Source organism: Pseudophryne corroboree, chromosome 9 (assembly GCF_028390025.1).
Source record: "Pseudophryne corroboree isolate aPseCor3 chromosome 9, aPseCor3.hap2, whole genome shotgun sequence".
In the NCBI taxonomy this organism is placed as follows: Eukaryota; Metazoa; Chordata; class Amphibia; order Anura; family Myobatrachidae; genus Pseudophryne; species Pseudophryne corroboree.
The window spans coordinates 36,520,295-36,541,887 of record NC_086452.1 but is presented as its reverse complement, the minus strand read 5'-3'; the positions used below and the strand labels follow the sequence as shown (position 1 = coordinate 36,541,887).

The 21,593-nt window shown below is 50.8% G+C and overlaps 1 protein-coding gene across 1 annotated transcript in view; it reads right to left on the bottom strand.

The window, feature by feature from the left end:
- JAK1 (Janus kinase 1) overlaps positions 1–21,254 on the bottom strand; it is a 176,566-nt gene extending 155,312 nt beyond the window's left edge. Inside the window, exon 1 of the mRNA XM_063939173.1 lies at positions 21,170–21,254. The gene's annotated coding sequence lies outside the window, so the exon portion shown is untranslated. The remainder of the gene's footprint in view (positions 1–21,169) is intronic.
- Positions 21,255–21,593: the final 339 nt, after the last annotated feature.

The following is a 21,593-nucleotide window of genomic DNA, read 5'->3' as shown; positions in this document are numbered from 1 at the left end:
CCCTGGTTGGTACTTAATCTCTCTCCAATCTTTGATAAATATCGCCCCATGTTTTCTTTACCAACATTTAAATAGGACACAATTGAGCGTAAATGTACGTTTAAACATTAATATAGTGTAGTCTGCCTATTTCATTCTAGGGATTCGGTTTTCCTTTATTCCTACTATTGAGATCAAATTTTATTTAATGTGCAATAAAAGACAATATTCTGCTATGTTACCGCAGAATATATGGCTTGTTTGCATTAATTACAAATATCTCCCACAGAAAGCATTTACATGGTTATTGTAGGAAAGGGATCACAAGTAGTATACAGTCTTCCTGATCCAGATCGCGCTGCTGCTACTGCGACGTGTTTAGAAGCATCATAATCGGGGCGATGTGACCTCTATGCTCCTCAGAGATCACAAAACTAGACTACACCACTGCTGCATTGCATAACATAATGAACAAGATAAAGCACAGAGTCCCGCCATCCCTGGAGTTAGTGTTTGTGGAATGCACAGAGTCCCTCCATCCCTGGAGTTAGTCTATATGGGATGCACAGAGTCCCGCCATCCCCAGAGTTAGTCTATATGGGATGCACAGAGTCCCTCCATCCCTGGAGTTAGTCTATGTGGGATGCACAGAGTCCCGCCATCTGTGGAGTTAGTGTATATGGGATGCACAGAGTCCCGCCATCCGTGGAGTTAGTGTATATGGGATGCACAGAGCCCCTCCATCCCTGGAGTTAGTCTATATGGGATGCACAGAGTCCCACCATCCCCGGAGTTAGTGTATATGGGATGCACAGAGTCCCGCCATCCCCGGAGTTAGTGTATGTGGGATGCACAGAGTCCCACCATCCCCGGAGTTAGTGCCTGTGGGATGCAGAGACTCCCGCCATCCCCGGAGTTAGCGTATGTGGGATGCACAGAGTCCCGCCATCCCCAGAGTTAGCGTATGTGGGATGCAGAGAGTCCCGCCATCCCCGGAATTAGCGTATGAGGGAGAGTTAGTGTATATGGGATGCACAGAGTCCCGCCATCCCTGGAGTTAGTGTATGTGGGATGCACAGAGTCCAGCCATCCGTGGAGTTAATGTATATGGGATGCACAGAGTCCCTCCATCCCTGGAGTTAGTCTATATGGGATGCACAGAGTCCCGCCATCCCCGGAGTTAGTGTTTGTGGAATGCACAGAGTCCCGCCATCCGTGGAGTTAGTGTATATGGGATGCACAGAGTCCCTCCATCCCTGGAGTTAGTCTATATGGGATGCACAGAGTCCCGCCGTCCCTGGAGTTAGTGTTTGTGGAATGCACAGAGTCCCGCCATCCGTGGAGTTAGTGTATATGGGATGCACAGAGTCCCTCCATCCCTGGAGTTAGTGTATGTGGGATGCACAGAGTCCCGCCATCCCCGGAGTTAGTGTATATGGGATGCACAGAGTCCCGCTATCCCCGGAGTTAGTGTATATGGGATGCACAGAGTTCCGCCATCCCCGGAGTTAGTCTATATGGGCTGCACAGAGTCCCGCCATCCCTGGAGTTAGTCTATATGGGCTGCACAGAGTCCCGCCATCCCTGGAGTTAGTCTATATGGGATGCACAGGTTTCCCTATATTCCTGCTACTGTGACGCGTTTGAAAGAGACCCATGCAGTGTTTGGTAATACATGGATGGATCGCTACTCAGATAAGGGATACAATGCGATTGCAGCTCCTCTTAGCCCGATGTCTACTGATGTTCTGGGACACCTGCTGCTCCTTCTCTGCTGCCAGCGTTGAACAAAGCTCACGTGTCAGAGCTATTCATAAACTGTTTTTTATTAGGTTTAGTGTCAATTTTAGTGCGATTTTAGAGCGATTTGCAGTAACTTTCCTTACGATTTTGACTATATAGTGAAAGTCAAAATAGTTAAAATCTCAAGTAAAGATAGTCAATATCGGTGGTTCAGGGATCCGGGGAGTTCAGGGACAATCGCAAAGTCAAAATCGGAGGTAGTCAATATCTCACTGTGTGTATGCACCTTTAGGGGTATATTCAATTAAAGTCGGATCCATTCCGACATGCATTTGTCGGAATGGATCCGACAAGCCCTATTCAAATGAGCGGCCAAATCTGACTGTTGGATTTGTCCGCTCACGGTGTCCCGTCCTGCTGCTGCTAGTGGCTGCCGGGTGTAGCTGTCAGCGGTGGCAGCTATCACGGGGGGGACCTGCCAGGCAGCCGGGGGGGGACCCGTTAGCGGCGGCCAGGGAGAGGTATCTGCAGCGGCCGTGGGGAACCTGTCATGTGGCCATGGGTACCCATCAGCGGCAGCCGGAGGAGTTATTAGCGTGCCCTGGGGGAAGCATCTGCGGCGGCCAGGGGGACCCGTCAGCAGTGGCAAGGTGCAACTATCAGCGGCGGCTGGGGGACGCGGCGGCGGGGGGACACGTCAGCGGCGGCCGGGGTGTGCTTGCGGGAGAGAGGAGCCTGGCCGGGGGGCGCCCATCAGAGGTAGTGCCCTGCAGCCCACCACCCAGCTCCCCCGTAAAATGTCCTCAATCCAACTTTTTTTAAAGTCGGATTGAGATGGTCAAAAAGGGGGCCAAAACCAGCATTAAATCTACAGTGTAGCCGGATCCACACAACTGCATTAATTGCAGTAAATGCTAACGACTTGTCACATGCGACCAAACACTGCCCACTAAGGGCTGGACACATTTTTCTAAAATCTAGGAGCAATGATGAAAGTCCCCCTACAGGCAAACAATTCCCCCTCCCCGCGTGGCCACATTACAACCCCCTACGAAGCCGCAATACCCAGCCAAGCATAGAACCTCTTACTGGAGATCTCTATGCAGCCAGAGTTTGGAGACAGCAGTCTGCGCGGGCCGGGACCGGCAGGCACAGCAGTCTGCGCGGGCCGGGACCGGCAGGCACAGCAGTCTGCGCGGGCCGGGACCGGCAGGCACAGCAGTCTGCGCGGGCCGGGACCGGCAGGCACAGCAGTCTGCGCGGGCCGGGACCGGCAGGCACAGCAGTCTGCGCGGGCCGGGACCGGCAGGCACAGCAGTCTGCGCGGGCCGGGCCCGGCAGGCACAGCAGTCTGCGCGAGCCGGGACCGGCAGGCACAGCAGTCTGCGCGGGCCGGGACCGGCAGGCATAGCAGTCTGCGGAGGCCGGGACAGGCAGGCACAGCAGCCAGCGGTGACCTGGCTCCTGGGATTCGCCGAGCCCTTTACTAACTAAAGTAACAGTTCTCCCACACGGGCACAAAACACGCGGAGCAGGGGATCGCATATACAGTCCCCACTTGTCTGGCCAGCAAACAGAGTACAAGAGCAGCGACATAAGAGATAAGGAACGCCGGTATATGTTTTTCCCAGTAGACCCGGCAACCACAGCCCAACGTGAAGAATAATTCCATGGTTAAATAATGTTCTGAAGTTTATATTTGCCCAATGTGTCATTTTTCTTATTGTCTCCGCTGCGCTGAGTGGTTCCAGCTGTTACTGTTTAAGTCTTAAGCGTGAACATCTGCAGAGAAGGTGACACAGAATGGAGTTTAAGTGGACAATACTGGCTGAGACAGACAACCATACGACTGCGTAACTTTACCAACAGCAACCAAACTTACTGCACAGGCAGCCAAATATCAACTTCATGGGTGCCAGAGCTGTATAAGCAAGTATGAATGTTTGGGCATAACATATTTAATGGAGACCAAACCGTATAAAAGTGAAAACACTCTTTAAAAAATATATCTGTCAACTCAATCTTCATCTCCTAAACAGAATACAAGTAGCGGGTGAGATACGTAATGCCGGCGGTCACATGACCGATCGTGGCATCCCGACTTTTAGACTGACGACAGAGGACGGGGCAATTAATGTACCCCTCCCATGCCCCCTACCTTATCACGCTTGGGGTGGCGGCTAGGGCTAATACAGTGGCGGTGTCGGCCACGGCTAACCCCCCTCTCCCCCTCTATTGCCTAATCCTAACCCCCCCTCCCTCCCCCGCCCCCCAGGCCCTAACCCTCAATGCAATACTTACCTTCAAGATGTCAGCGGTCGGTGTTCCAGAACCCGGATTCCATGTGGTTTCGGAATTCCGGCATCAGTCACATGACTGCCGGCATCCAGACTGCCGGGGCGCTGACCGCATCCCATTTATATTCATGTTATAGCTGCACTACCACCAGCTCAATCAATTTCACCACAATATTTACTACTATATTCCATATACTACTATATGTACTATATTCCTCTAGCCTAGCCGGAGCACCTGGCAATTTCATTTACTTTCCCACAGTAAAACAGAGGAGGATCTGAGGAGCGATAGCAAGCCACAATCCCTTTTGTTGTTGTTTATATATGTTATATACTGTATATAAACACAGTGGCGTGACGAGAAGTTTCTGCCCCCTTACAGTGCTCCCTGTGGAGGAACTACGTGAACTCCCTGTATATACACCTGTGTCTGAGCTGGCACTCCAATGCCGTGTGCCAAAAACTGCACCCGATGCCCTAGATTAGGCGGCACTTGGATGACTGCAATGAATGACAGATACCTGTTTGGTATGTCAACGTTTCAGAACTCAGATACTTAGATCTTTGTTATAATATATAGATGCGCTGGCTTGGTGGGTATATAAGGTGTGTGATAGGCCGTCTGCACACATATCACTCGTTGCTGTCATGGGTAAAAGGGGCGATTTATCCAAGTTGCAGAAAGGGATTATCGGGTTTCGGGCCAAGGGTGGCAGTACGTCTGACACAGCGCAGTTTGGAAACTGTCCACGTGCTGCTGCGGTGAAAGTGTGTCGTGACTGGACAAATGGCACCATTGCGGAAGACCGCGCGCCACTGACATGAGAGGTGAACGTCGACTACGAAGGTGCGTGAGGGCCGACCGACACACTACAGTGGAGCAGCTCAGCGTCACAACGACCCTGGGGGCTACCAGACGTGTGTCTACAATGACAGTTCAGCCGTCTAGCTGCTGTCCGCGCTGCACACGGTTACTCTGGCTATTAGCTGGTGCTCATAATAAAGTGACTCCACCGTGTAATTCGTGAGTGGCGCACATGTCATATGGTGCAATTGTTTTAGAACAAAATTCTGTTCTATCATATTTTTTTTAATGGACATTATAGTGAATAGGACAGAGCCAATAACTCCCTTTCACAGATTACCACACTTTTACATAACCAAATTTACATTGAAAAGTAGCGCAGGCAGTGCCAGACAAGTCTACACCATCATAAAGTAGATTTGCATATTTTATATATAATAGGTGTATAAAGTTCACTAAAATTAAGTCCTTTGTCTGCCAAAAACGTTTCAAAATAATTTCATAGCTTCCGTACCTCTAATAATGGCTAGACAGGACTTAGATAATTAACAGATTGTAATTAACATCTGTTTCGTCTATTACCCCACAAACGCGTCAATCAGATTGCCAAACTGTCTTTGTGGGCCGTTTGCACCATGGGTCTGCAACGCCAAACTAATCAGGACAGTTGTCCCATGCAATCTAATTGGTCAATGATCACATGCATCTGTGTAATTCAGGCCCATGTCACAATATCCCACAACACCTGCCGCCCACCACCACAACACCTGCCGCCCACCACCACCACAACAACACCTGCCGCCCACCACCACCACATCACCTGTCTCGCACCTGCAGTGTGAATTTAAGAATAGTTGTGCGAACAGTTTTTTCCGCGCTGGATGCTCCCACGTCTCTCGTCCACACATGAAGCCAAATACATCTAGTAGTTACTAGGAATCTCCGGCCACAAAGTCGCATACTGTCCCACAATAAATGTCAAATAACCACAGGAGACGCTATCCAAAATCAGAACAGGAGTGTGCTCTGCGCTCAGCAGGATACAGCCCAAATATCCACCAACAAATAACAGAAAAGCCAAAATACTTATGTTATTCATCAAAGGAGATAAAGAACTATGGGATATGGTCTTTAGGTCGACCACTTTTTCCATGCCAACCTTTTTCATGTCGACCTAATGACCGTGTCGACCAATAGTGAAAAACCTAGTCACTGTCGACCAATAGTGATAGACCTAGTTACTATCGACCCAACGATCCACACCCAAAACTATTTGGGATGTAGATTAAAGCACCTGTAAAACATATTACTCTGATTTTGTCCTTTGAGTCACTCTTCAAGGAAAGAAGATTCTTAGGGGCGCACGGAAATTATCCGCGATGGAGACAAAGGCACACCGCGGTGACGTATATTCACTCAGTTTTTCTCGCACTCCATAGGGATGAGCAAGGAAAATGAGCGAAGGTTCTGTACTGTAAAAAGCCAAACATGGCAGCGGCACATTGCGCAGAATAAACCTGCCCTGATTACCATGTAATCAATAGCACTCTATTGCCCCAATAAAGACTTTGCTTTGGCTGAGACGACCAGTGAAAAGAGACATTTGCTGCATCATTACCCAACCTAATGTAAAAGGCTTAACTGTGCTCCAAAATTGTCTCCCCGAACCTGTCCTGGGTCCTTTGATTGTCAGATATACAATAGATTTCATACACTTTGGGGTCGATTCAATTCAGTGACAGTTGAATAGCAAACTCCCGGTGCTATTCAATTCAGCTCCAGTTAAGTCGGCAAAGGCCCGTTCTCGCCGACTAAACAGGTAGTTTTGTCGGGAGAACGGACATTCTCCGACTTAACTCCTCGGCGCAATGCCGATTCCCGACAGAATCAACCTCGCGGCAGCACTTTTGTCGGGTTTCTTCTCTCGTCCCCAGGGGGTGAGAGAAGAATTCCAGACAATTGAGGGTCACTTGTCGCTGTACTGAATAGCACCAGGAGACTATTCAACTGTCAGTGAATTGAATCGACACCTTTAGGTGGTGTGACATTACAGGCCCTGCCCCACTATATGAATCCACATAAGCATACAACACAACTACGTAGGATCAAGACTAAAAACCGACAGTCATACTCTGCCTGCTCAGAGGCGGCCCCTTCCTCCTAACGTGACAACCTGCGGAAGAGGAATGAGAGAGAACATGCAGATATAGGGGGTTATTCAGAGTTGTTAGCAAACTAAAAAACTTTGCAATTGGCCAAACCCATGTTACACTACAGGTGGGGCAGATGTAACGGGAGGTAATCTGGATCCTGACTGCCGGACGACACGCCCACTCACCACAGACATAAAAGCAATATATAAAAAACTGTTTTGTATTGCGCTTTTGTATTACAGGTTGAGTATCCCGTATCCAAAATGCTTGGGACCAGAAGTATTTTGGATATGGGATTTTTCCGTATTTTGGAATAATTGCACACCATAATGAGATATCATGGCGATGTGACCCAAGTCTAAGCACAGAATGCATTTATGTTTTATATACACCTTATACACACAGCTTGAAGGTCATTTATTACAATACTAGGTGCTTCATCGCGCCCTACGGGCGCTCTTCACACCGTCGGAAGGGACTACGCCCCCTTAACCCCTGCACGCCTTTCTGGGGTTCAATATATGGAGTATTACCTGCATTCCTAGTTTTGTTAGTGTTTGAATATTGCACAATGATGGGGCGTCCGATGGTGAAGGGGGCGTAGTCCCTTGCAACAGGAAGGGGTTTGGGGAGTGGGGACCGTGGATGGGGGAGGGGGTATGAAGGCGCTGTGGGTGGGGTAGGAGCAGGGGTGTCGCAGGTGGGGGATGGCAGCTGCAGGGCTGTTGCGGATGGAGGAGGGGTTCCGAAGGCGCTGCAGATGGGGAAGGGGTGGGTGCGGGTGTGCAGTGGATGGGGGAGGTGTCCAGGGGGCGCGGTGGGTGGGGGAGGGGTGGATGCGGGGGTAACGTGGGTGGGGGAGTGGCGGGTACGGTGCTGTTGCGAATGGTGTAGGCGATGCGGATTGGGAAGGGCCTGCTGCGTGGGTGGGGTAGGGGATCCAAAGGTGCGGGCGAGGGAGAGACAGATGCGGGGTGTGGCGGATGGGGGAGGGGCTGCTGCAGATGGGGGAGGGGTTTGGAAGACACTGTGGGTGGGGTAGGGGGTCCGAAGGCGCAGTGGGTGGGGGTGCCACGGGTGGTGGAGGGGCAGGTGCGGGGGTTTGCAGGGGATGGGGAGCGGTCCAGGGGCGCTGCAGGTGGTGGAGGGGCAGATATCAGTGCACATAGTCTCTGTGGTAGTTAGTGAGGGTTGGTGATGGTGTGAGAGGGGTGAAGGCCAGTACACAGACAGGCAGTTAGAGAGCAGGATGAGGGTGACAAGGCATAGTGACGGGGAGTACTTAGCAGATATAGGGGTGGGCTACAGGTGTGATGTCACAGTGTGTGTACCTTTGCTCTCATGTGTGAGGTATGTGAGGTATATGTGAGGTATATGTGAGGTATGTGTGAGGTATGTGTGAGGTATGTGTGAGGTATGTGTGAGGTATGTGTGAGGTAAGGATGTGCGGGTCGTGGTGGCCACTAACCTCCAGGCTGCTGCTGTGAGATGGTGACTGCAGAGGGAGGGAGCTCAGACCCAGCAGCAATGGGTCGTGGTCAGCATTCCTTCCTGGCCCCGGTCCGCCGCACACTGTCCGCCCCGTCTGACGGGCATCATTCCTCCATCCTGCCTGGCAGCGTCAGCTGCTGTGATCGCGGAGCATAGGTAAGCATCCGGAGCCCTGTGGGCGGGCAGGCATGGTGTTTCCCTGGAGAGGTGCGGCGCGCGTCCTTAGGCTGCAGACGGAGGGAGCTCCGGCCCAGCAGCAATGTTGATTAGTGCGTGTCCCGTCCTAGCGCTGTCCCGCTGCACATGCTCCGCACCACTTGCCGCTGAGCATGGCAGCCCTTGTCTGTATGCTGCAGATGCTGATCTAGCGGTGCCTGAGCTAGCGCCCTCTCCCTGGGGTGTGGGTGTCAGGCGGCAGGTATGGTGTGTAGGTGGGAGAGGAGCTGCGGGCGGCGACTCGCTGCCTGCAAGTACCCTCCATATCAGCGCTGTTCCCCTCCCTGCAGATAGTGTCAGTGGCCGTGGTGTACTTTTGCTACTGGTGGCCAGGGCCGGTGCTAGGGTGTTCGGCGCCCCCCTGCAAACTATGAATTTTGCGCCCTCCCATATTCCTTTGTTGTGCATCGGGAAAAGTGGGGTGGTCTCACAACTAAGGGGCATGGCCACACAATAGTACCACCATTTAAAATTACGCCACAATGTAGCACAATCTTATTCATCTTATACGTAATGCCCCACCCGTAGTTGTAGCGTCCTTATACGTAATGCCCCACCCGTAGTAGTAGCGTCCATATACGTAATGCCCCCCCAATAGTAGTAGTGTCCTTATACATAATGCCCCCCCAGTAGTAGTAGCAGTTATATGTAATGCTCCCCAACAGTAATAGTAGCGTCCTTATACATAATGCCCCCCCAGTAGTAGTAGCATCCTTATACATAATGCCCCCCCAGTAGTAGTAGCGTCCTAATACATAATGCCCCCCCAATAGTAGTAGTGTCCTTATACATAATGCCCCCCAATAGTAGTAGCATCCATATACATAATGCCCCCCCAGTAGTAGTAGTGTCCTTATACATAATGCCCCCCAATAGTAGTAGTGTCCTTATACATAATGCCCCCCCAGTAGTAGTAGCAGTTATATGTAATGCCCCACAACAGTAATAGTAGCATCCTTATACGTAATGCCCCACCCGTAGTAGTAGCGTCCTTATACGTAATGTGCCCCCAGTAGTAGTACCGTCCTTATACATAATGCCCCCCCAGTAGTAGTAGCGTCCTTATACGTAATGCCCCCCCTATATTAGTAGCGTCCTTGCATGTAATGGCCCCCCCAGCAGTGGCGTCCATAAAGTGCGCACACACAGACATACCTCACACACACACACACAATTCACACATATATACAAACACACACACCCCACCATATATATATATATACACACACACACACACACACCCCACCACTATATATATATATATATATATATACACACACACACACACACACCCACTATATACACACACGCACACAAATTTCTCTCTCACCCTCCACTTACCAAGTCTGGCTGGCCGTCACTGCAATGCTGATTCCACCACTGTTCAGCTGTCTGGTCCCGTGTAGCTCCGCCCCTCTATTCCGTGTAGCTCCGCCCCCCTCGGGACGCCGTAGCTCCGCCCCCTTTTCGGGACCCGCTCTGCACAGCACACAGCCCGCTGTCACAGGTGATTGGGGGGGGGGGGGGGGGGGGGGGAGGACAGGCACAGCAGCCGGCAGCTAGTGGCCATCCTCACCTCCTATACTGTAAGGTAGGGTCTTGCACCTGACTGCTGCTGGCGCTGGGTATGGAGTAGCTCCCTGCAGCAGATGCAGTTGACTCCGCCCAGCTCTGTGACTCCGCCCAGCGTTACGGGCACAGAGTCACAAATTAAGGCAAATATATAGGAGATTTTTAATAACTTTGTGCATTAAACAAAATTTATGTACATACACACAATTCATTTGTTTCATATACACCTTATACACACGGCCTGAAGGTCAATTAATACAATATTTTCAATAACCTTGTGTATGAAACAAAGTTTGTGTACATTGAGACATCAGAAAACAAAGGTTTCACTATTTCACTCTCACTCAAAAAATTCTGTATATCGGAATATTTGGATATTGGATACTCAACCTGTATTCGTTTTATCCTTGCCCTATACCTTCTTATAGTTTACCTACTCTGCTGTAATTGAAGATACTGTATCCTTAGCTTGTTAGTTGCTACAAAATATTAAATAGCAAAGTGTACAATAATTATAGGCTTTTATTTTCTCTTTTAGCTGTTAAGAAATGTAAACACCCCTCACTACCAGGAGCAAATAATAGTTACTTGCTGTCAACGACCTGTTATGCAAAACTGACTGACAAGCGTATTCTGATACAGTACGATGTGGCCCTGATCTGCTAAAGTTAGCAGTACAAAGGAAAATTTAAAGAGTTCAACACCAGACGTTAAGAACAGTAGTAATGATTTCAAGTATAAAGTTATGTAACCTATAACATAAGCACAATTTCCACAGCACCCACGTGTGGCAGAGAAACAGCTAATCAATGGCATCTGTGACAACCACAGAGCGTCTATTCCTGTGTTCAAGAACCGTGGCGCTATCATTGATAACAAAGTACAATTTACTATTTATCATTGTTTATTACCAGTTATTTATATAACGCACATATTTTCTGCAGCGCTTTACAGAGAATGGCCCTCATTCCGAGTTGATCGCTCGCTAGCTACTTTTAGCAGCCGTGCAAATGCATAGTCGCTGGCCACGGGGTAGTGTAATTTCGCTTTGCAAGAGTGCGAACGCCTGTGCAGCCGAGCGGTACAAAAACATTTTGTGCAAAACAAGACCAGCCCTGTAGTTACTTATTCTGTGCGATGATTGCTGCGACGAAGGTCCCGGAATTGACGTCAGACACCCGCCCTGCAAACGCCTGGACACTCCTGTGTTTTTCCAAACACTCCCAGAAAACGGTCAGTTGACACCCACTTCCTGTCAAGCTCTTTGCGCTCGGCTGTGCAAATGGAATCGTTGCTAGAAGCATTGCAAAACAACTATACTCTTTGTACCCGTACGACGCACGTGCGCATTGCGGCTCATACGCATGCATAGTTTCGCCATTTTTTAAATGATCGCTACGCAGCGAACAACAACAGCTAGCGATCAACTCGGAATGAGGGCCAATATTTGGATATTCACATCAGTCCTTGTTCTAGTGGAGCTTACACTCAATATTCCCTACAACAGGTACGCGCACACACATTTATGCTAGTGTTAATTTAATCGGGAGCCAATTAACCTACCACTATATTTTTGGATTGTGGGAGGAAACCGGAGCACCTGGGGGAAACCCACGCAAGTACAGGGAGAATATACAAATTCCACACAGTTAGGCAATGGTGGGAATTGAACTCATGACCTCAGTGCTGTGAGGCAGTAATCCGTAACTCAATTTAGATAGTTTCTGACACATTTGATAATTTTAGGCTATATTTACTCAATGTCATCACATGTGTGCGCCTGATATAATTTGAACTTCATGACCAAATTATAAGGATCTGGCTGCCCAGAACATGGGTGCATCATCTTCCAACCACAAAGGCCTCACACTCATCCTCTCCCCAGAAGGACAGGGTCTGTGCAAATCAGATTTCCACAAGTGTGACCAAACTCGACAAAGATACGATCGCTCAAAGATTTGGATCACAGATCACCACGTGTGTTGTTAATGTAATGTGACCCTCACCATATTCCATCTCCTCCATCTCCCCGCTCTCCTTACATCACCTCTCTGAACCGCTCTACCTCAGTCTAACGCCCGTCAGCTCCTCTCTCCTCAGGGCCTCAATTCCACATCATCCTACTGAACTCTTCATGCTCTACTTCCACCTTCATTACACCCTTCTGTACCAACACTAATTCTACCAGACTACCGTATTAAACCTCTCACTGTCTACCCCACATACCCTACTAACCCCTCACTCACTCTCTACCCCACACACCCTACTAACCCCTCACTCACTCTCTACCCCACATACCCTACTAACCCCTCACTCACTCTCTACCCCACATACCCTAACCTCTCACTCACTCTTTACCCCACATACCCTACTAACCCCTTACTCACTCTCTACCCCACATACCCTACTAACCCCTCACTCACTCTCTACCCCACATACCCTAACCTCTCACTCACTCTCTACCCCACATACCCTACTAACCCCTTACTCACTCTCTACCCCACATACCCTACTAACCCCTCACTCACTCTCTACCCCACATACCCTACTAACCCCTCACTCACTCTCTACCCCACATACCCTACTAACCCCTCACTCACTCTCTACCCCACATACCCTACTAACCCCTCACTCACTCTCTACCCCACATACCCTACTAACCCTTCACTCACTCTCTACCCCACATACCCTAACCTCTCACTCACTCTCTACCCCACATACCCTACTAACCCCTCACTCACTCTCTACCCCACACACCCTACTAACCCCTCACTCACTCTCTACCCCACACACCCTAACCCCTCACTCACTCTCTACCCCACATACCCTACTAACCCCTCACTCACTCTCTACCCCACATACCCTAACCTCTCACTCACTCTCTACCCCACATACCCTACTAACCCCTTACTCACTCTCTACCCCACATACACTACTAACCCCTCACTCACTCTCTACCCCACATACCCTACTAACCCCTCACTCACTCTCTACCCCACATACCCTACTAACCCCTCACTCACTCTACCCCACATACCCTAACCTCTCACTCACTCTCTACCCCACATACCCTACTAACCCCTTACTCACTCTCTACCCCACATACCCTACTAACCCCTCACTCACTCTCTACCCCACATACCCTACTAACCCCTCACTCACTCTCTACCCCACATACCCTACTAACCCCTCACTCACTCTCTACCCCACATACCCTACTAACCCCTCACTCACTCTCTACCCCGCATACCCCAATAACCCCTCCCTCACTCTCTACCCCGCATACCCTAATAACCCCTCACTCACTCTCTGTACCACTCTCTGCCCCTCATATCCTACTAACCCCTCACTCACTGTACCACTCTCTACCCCTCATATCCTACTAACCCCTCACTCACTCTCTACCTCGCATACCCTACTAACCCCTCACTCACTCTCTGTATCACTCTCTACCCGTCATATCCTACTAACCCCTCACTCACTCTCGGTTCCTCTCTCTACCCCGCATACCCTACTAACCCCTCACTCACACTCTGAAACACTCTCTACCGTGCATACCCTACTAACCCCTCACTCACTCTCTGCACCACACTCTACCCCTCATATCCACTCTAACCACTCTCTACTTCGCATACCCTACTAACCCCTCACTCACTCTCTGTACCACACTCTACCCCGCATACCCTACTAACCCCTCACTCACTCTCTGTACCACTCTCTACCCCTCATATCCTACTAACCCCTCACTCACTCTCTACCCCGCATACCCTACTAACCCCTCACTCACTCTCTGTACCTCTCTCTACCCTGCATATCCTTCTAACCCCTCACTCACTCTCTGTACCTCTCTCTGCCCCGCATACCCTACTAACCCCTCACTCACTGTCTACCCCGCATACCCTACTAACCCCTCACTCACTCTCTGTACCACTCTCTACCCCTCATATCCTACTAACCCCTCACTCACTCTCTACCCCGCATACCCTACAAACCCCTCACTCACTCTCTGTACCTCTCTCTATACCGCATACCCTACTAACCCCTCACTCACTTTCTGTACCTCTCTCTACCCCGCATACCCTACTAACCCCTCACTCACACTCTGAACCACTCTCTACCGTGCATACCCTACTAACCCCTCACTCACTCTCTGTACCACACTCTACCCCGCATACCCTACTAACCCCTCACTCTCTGTACCTCTCTCTACCCGGCATACCGTACTAATCCCTCACTCACTCTCTGTACCTCTCTCTACCCCTGCATACCCTACTAACCCCTCACTCACACTCTGTACCACTCTCTACCCCGCATACCCTACTAACCCCTCACTCACTCTCTACCCCACATACCCTACTAACCCCTCACTCACTCTCTACCCCACATACCCTACTAACCCCTCACTCACTCTACCCCACATACCCTAACCTCTCACTCACTCTCTACCCCACATACCCTACTAACCCCTCACTCACTCTCTACCCCACATACCCTACTAACCCCTCACTCACTCTCTACCCCACATACCCTACTAACCCCTCACTCACTCTCTACCCCACATACCCTACTAACCCCTCACTCACTCTACCCCACATACCCTAACCCCTCACTCACTCTCTACCCCACATACCCTACTAACCCCTCACTCACTCTCTACCCCACATACCCTACTAACCCCTCACTCACTCTCTACCCCGCATACCCTAATAACCCCTCCCTCACTCTCTACCCCGCATACCCTAATAACCCCTCACTCACTCTCTGTACCACTCTCTGCCCCTCATATCCTACTAACCCCTCACTCACTGTACCACTCTCTACCCCTCATATCCTACTAACCCCTCACTCACTCTCTACCTCGCATACCCTACTAACCCCTCACTCACTCTCTGTATCACTCTCTACCCGTCATATCCTACTAACCCCTCACTCACTCTCGGTTCCTCTCTCTACCCCGCATACCCTACTAACCCCTCACTCACACTCTGAAACACTCTCTACCGTGCATACCCTACTAACCCCTCACTCACTCACTCTCTGCACCACACTCTACCCCTCATATCCACTCTAACCACTCTCTACTTCGCATACCCTACTAACCCCTCACTCACTCTCTGTACCACACTCTACCCCGCATACCCTACTAACCCCTCACTCACTCTCTGTACCACTCTCTACCCCTCATATCCTACTAACCCCTCACTCACTCTCTGTACCACTCTCTACCCCTCATATCCTACTAACCCCTCACTCACTCTCTACCCCGCATACCCTACTAACCCCTCACTCACTCTCTGTACCTCTCTCTACCCTGCATATCCTTCTAACCCCTCACTCACTCTCTGTACCTCTCTCTGCCCCGCATACCCTACTAACCCCTCACTCACTGTCTACCCCGCATACCCTACTAACCCCTCACTCACTCTCTGTACCACTCTCTACCCCTCATATCCTACTAACCCCTCACTCACTCTCTACCCCACATACCCTACTAACCCCTCACTCACTCTACCCCACATACCCTAACCCCTCACTCACTCTCTACCCCACATACCCTACTAACCCCTCACTCACTCTCTACCCCACATACCCTACTAACCCCTTACTCACTCTCTACCCCGCATACCCTAATAACCCCTCCCTCACTCTCTACCCCGCATACCCTAATAACCCCTCACTCACTCTCTGTACCACTCTCTGCCCCTCATATCCTACTAACCCCTCACTCACTGTACCACTCTCTACCCCTCATATCCTACTAACCCCTCACTCACTCTCTACCTCGCATACCCTACTAACCCCTCACTCACTCTCTGTTTCACTCTCTACCCGTCATATCCTACTAACCCCTCACTCACTCTCGGTTCTTCTCTCTACCCCGCATACCCTACTAACCCCTCACTCACACTCTGAAACACTCTCTACCGTGCATACCCTACTAACCCCTCACTCACTCTCTGCACCACACTCTACCCCTCATATCCACTCTAACCACTCACTCTCTACTTCGCACACCCTACTAACCCCTCACTCACTCTCTGTACCACACTCTACCCCGCATACCCTACTAACCCCTCACTCACTCTCTGTACCACTCTCTATCCCTCATATCCTACTAACCCCTCACTCACTCTCTACCCCGCATACCCTACTAACCCCTCACTCACTCTCTGTACCTCTCTCTACCCTGCATATCCTTCTAACCCCTCACTCACTCTCTGTACCTCTCTCTGCCCCGCATACCCTACTAACCCCTCACTCACTGTCTACCCCGCATACCCTACTAACCCCTCACTCACTCTCTGTACCACTCTCTACCCCTCATATCCTACTAACCCCTCACTCACTCTCTACCCCGCATACCCTACAAACCCCTCACTCACTCTCTGTACCTCTCTCTATACCGCATACCCTACTAACCCCTCACTCACTCACTCTCTGTACCTCTCTCTACCCCGCATACCCTACTAACCCCTCACTCACACTCTGAACCACTCTCTACCGTGCATACCCTACTAACCCCTCACTCACTCTCTGCACCACACTCTACCCCTCATATCCACTCTAACCACTCACTCTCTACTTCGCATACCCTACTAACCCCTCACTCACTCTCTGTACCACACTCTACCCCGCATACCCTACTAACCCCTCACTCTCTGTACCTCTCTCTACCCGGCATACCGTACTAATCACTCACTCACTCTCTGTACCTCTCTCTACCCTGCATACCCTACTAACCCCTCACTCACACTCTGTACCACTCTCTACCCCGCATACCCTACTAACCCCTCACTCACTCTCTGTACCTCTCTCTACACTGCATACCCTACTAACCCCTCACTCACTCTCTGTACCACTCTCTACCCCTCATATCCTACTAATCCCTCACTCACTCTCTACCTCGCATACCCTACTAACCCCTCACTCACACTCTGAAACACTCTCTACCGTGCATACCCTACTAACCCCTCACTCACTCTCTGTACCTCTCTCTACCCTGCATATCCTTCTAACCCCTCCCTCACTCTCTACCCCGCATACCCTAATAACCCCTCACTCACTCTCTGTACCACTCTCTGCCCCTCATATCCTACTAACCCCTCACTCACTGTACCACTCTCTACCCCTCATATCCTACTAACCCCTCACTCACTCTCTACCTCGCATACCCTACTAACCCCTCACTCACTCTCTGTATCACTCTCTACCCGTCATATCCTACTAACCCCTCACTCACTCTCGGTTCCTCTCTCTACCCCGCATACCCTACTAACCCCTCACTCACACTCTGAAACACTCTCTACCGTGCAAACCCTACTAACCCCTCACTCACTCTCTGCACCACACTCTACCCCTCATATCCACTCTAACCACTCACTCTCTACTTCGCATACCCTACTAACCCCTCACTCACTCTCTGTACCACACTCTACCCCGCATACCCTACTAACCCCTCACTCACTCTCTGTACCACTCTCTACCCCTCATATCCTACTAACCCCTCATTCACTCTCTGTACCTCTCTCTACCCTGCATATCCTTCTAACCCCTCATTCACTCTCTGTACCTCTCTCTGCCCCGCATACCCTACTAACCCCTCACTCACTGTCTACCCCGCATACCCTACTAACCCCTCACTCACTCTCTGTACCACTCTCTACCCCTCATATCCTACTAACCCCTCACTCACTCTCTACCCCGCATACCCTACAAACCCCTCACTCACTCTCTGTACCTCTCTCTATACCGCATACCCTACTAACCCCTCACTCACTCTCTGTACCTCTCTCTACCCCGCATACCCTACTAACCCCTCACTCACACTCTGAACCACTCTCTACCGTGCATAACCTACTAACCCCTCACTCACTCTCTGCACCACACTCTACCCCTCATATCCACTCTAACCACTCACTCTCTACATCGCATACCCTACTAACCCCTCACTCACTCTCTGTACCACACTCTACCCCGCATACCCTACTAACCCCTCACTCTCTGTACCTCTCTCTACCCGGCATACCGTACTAATCCCTCACTTACTCTCTGTACCTCTCTCTACCCTGCATACCCTACTAACCCCTCACTCACACTCTGTACCACTCTCTACCCCGCATACCCTACTAACCCCTCACTCACTCTCTACCCCGCATACCCTACTAACCCTTCACTCACTCTCTGTACCTCTCTCTACACTGCATACCCTACTAACCCCTCACTCACTCTCTGTACCACTCTCTACCCCTCATATCCTACTAACGCCTCACTCACTCTCTACCCCGCATACCCTACTAACCCCTCACTCACACTCTGAAACACTCTCTACCGTGCATACCCTACTAACCCCTCACTCACTCTGTACCTCTCTCTACCCTGCATATCCTACTAACCCCTCACTCACTCTCTGTACCTCTCTCTGCCCCGCATACCCTACTAACCCCTCACTCACTGTCTACCCCGCATACCCTACTAACCCTTCACTCACTCTCTGTACCTCTCTCTACACTGCATACCCTACTAACCCCTCACTCACTCTCTGTACCACTCTCTACCCCTCATATCCTACTAACGCCTCACTCACTCTCTACCCCGCATACCCTACTAACCCCTCACTCACACTCTGAAACACTCTCTACCGTGCATACCCTACTAACCCCTCACTCACTCTCTGTACCTCTCTCTACCCTGCATATCCTTCTAACCCCTCACTCACTCTCTGTACCTCTCTCTGCCCCGCATACCCTACTAACCCCTCACTCACTGTCTACCCCGCATACCCTACTAACCCCTCACTCACTCTCTGTACCACTCTCTACCCCTCATATCCTACTAACCCCTCACTCACTCTCTACCCCGCATACCCTACTAACCCCTCACTCACTCTCTGCACCTCTCTCTATACCGCATACCCTACTAACCCCTCACTCACTCTCTGTACCTCTCTCTACCCTGCATATCCTACTAACCCCTCACTCACTCTCTGTACCTCTCTCTGCCCCGCATACCCTACTAACCCCTCACTCACTGTCTACCCCGCATACCCTACTAACCCCTCACTCACTCTCTGTACCCCGCATATCCTACTAACCCCTCACTCACTCTCTGTACCTCTCTCTACCCCGCATACCCTACTAACCCTTCACTCACTCTCTACCTCGCATACCCTAATAGCCCCTCATCCACTCTCTGTACCACTCTCTACCACGCATACCCTACTAACCCCTCACTCACTGTCTACTCCGCATACCCTACTAACCCCTCACTCACTCTGTACCACACTCTACCCCGCATACCCTACTAACCCCTCACTCACTCTCTGCACCACACTCTACCCGTCATATCCACTCTAACCACTCACTCTCTACTTCGCATACCCTACTAACCCCTCACTCACTCTCTGTACCACACTCTACCCGTCATATCCACTCTAACCACTCACTCTCTACTTCGCATACCCTACTAACCCCTCACTCACTCTCTGTACCACACTCTACCCCGCATACCCTACTAACCCCTCACTCTCACTCTCTGTACCTCTCTCTACCCTGCATACCCTACTAACCCCTCACTCACTGTCTACCCTGCATACCCTTCACTCACTCTCTGTACCCCGCATGCCCGACTAACCCCTCACTCACACTCTGTACCTCTCTCTACACCGCATACCCTACTAACCCTTCACTCACTCTCTACCTCGCATACCCTAATAGCCCCTCACCCACTCTCTGTACCACTCTCTACCACGCATACCCTACTAACCCCTCACTCACTGTCTACTCCGCATACCCTACTAACCCCTCACTCACTCTGTACCACACTCTACCCCGCATACCCTACTAACCCCTCACTCACTCTCTGCACCACACTCTACCCGTCATATCCACTCTAACCACTCACTCTCTACTTCGCATACCCTACTAACCCCTCACTCACTCTCTGTACCACACTCTACCCGTCATATCCACTCTAACCACTCACTCTCTACTTCGCATACCCTACTAACCCCTCACTCACTCTCTGTACCACACTCTACCCCGCATACCCTACTAACCCCTCACTCTCACTCTCTGTACCTCTCTCTACCCTGCATACCCTACTAACCCCTCACTCACTGTCTACCCTGCATACCCTTCACTCACTCTCTGTACCCCGCATGCCCGACTAACCCCTCACTCACACTCTGTACCTCTCTCTACACCGCATACCCTACTAGCCCCTCACTCACTCTCTGTACCACTCTACTCCTCACTCACTGTCTACCCCGCATACCCTACTAACCCCTCACTCACTCTGTACCACACTCTACCCCGCATACCCCACTAACCCCTCACTCACTGTCTACCCTGCATACACTACTAACCCCTCACTCACACTCTGTACCTCTCTCTCTACACCGCATACCCTACTAACCCCTCACTCACACACTGTACCTCTCTCTACCCCTCATATCCTACTAACCCCTCACTCACTGTCTACCCTGCATACACTACTAACCCCTCACTCACACTCTGTACCTCTCTCTCTACACCGCATACCCTACTAACCCCTCACTCACACACTGTACCTCTCTCTACCCCTCATATCCTACTAACCCCTCACACACACTGTACCTCTCTCTACCACTCATACTCTACTAACCCCTCACTCACACTCTGTACCTCTCTCTACCACTCATACCCTACTAACCCCTCACTCACTCTCTACGCCTTTTCTAAACTATATCCCTCTCTCACTCTTTCTGCCCCCACTCCATGTAAACCCCTCACTCTCTCCTCCTCCGCCCTCGCATGCTGTAACTTCTCTCCGGTGCCAGCCCTCCGGCTGTCCCTCTGCCCGCTCTGACAGGGTGTCCCTGAGCAGTGATGAGAACCCCCCTTGCCCCGTACCCTCCTCAGACAGTTCCCCGGTACCTGGTGCCGGAGATTCCGGTGTCTTCGTTCGCAGCAACTTGCCTCTGTCTCTGTATCTTCCTGGGACGCGCGCCCCCGCCTGGCCCCGCCCCGCCCCTTTCCCCTAACAGCGCGCGTCCCCGCGGCGCCTCTTCCTGTCATCTGTCTGTCACATCCCGCAAGCACCCACCCCCTGCACTGCGCATGCGCGGCAGCCCGGATGCTGCTGCTGTTCTTAAGGTGGAATGGGAGAGTTCCAGCTTACAGTGTAACAGTAGAACAATGGGGGAGATGTATCAAACCTTCTGAAGAGTGGAGATGTTGTTCATAGCAACCCATCAGCTTCTGGTTGTTATTTTAGATAATGTATTTGATCATTAAGACGTAGCTTGATAAATGCTAGCTTCAAGCTGATGGGTTGCTATGGACAACTTCCACCATAGCA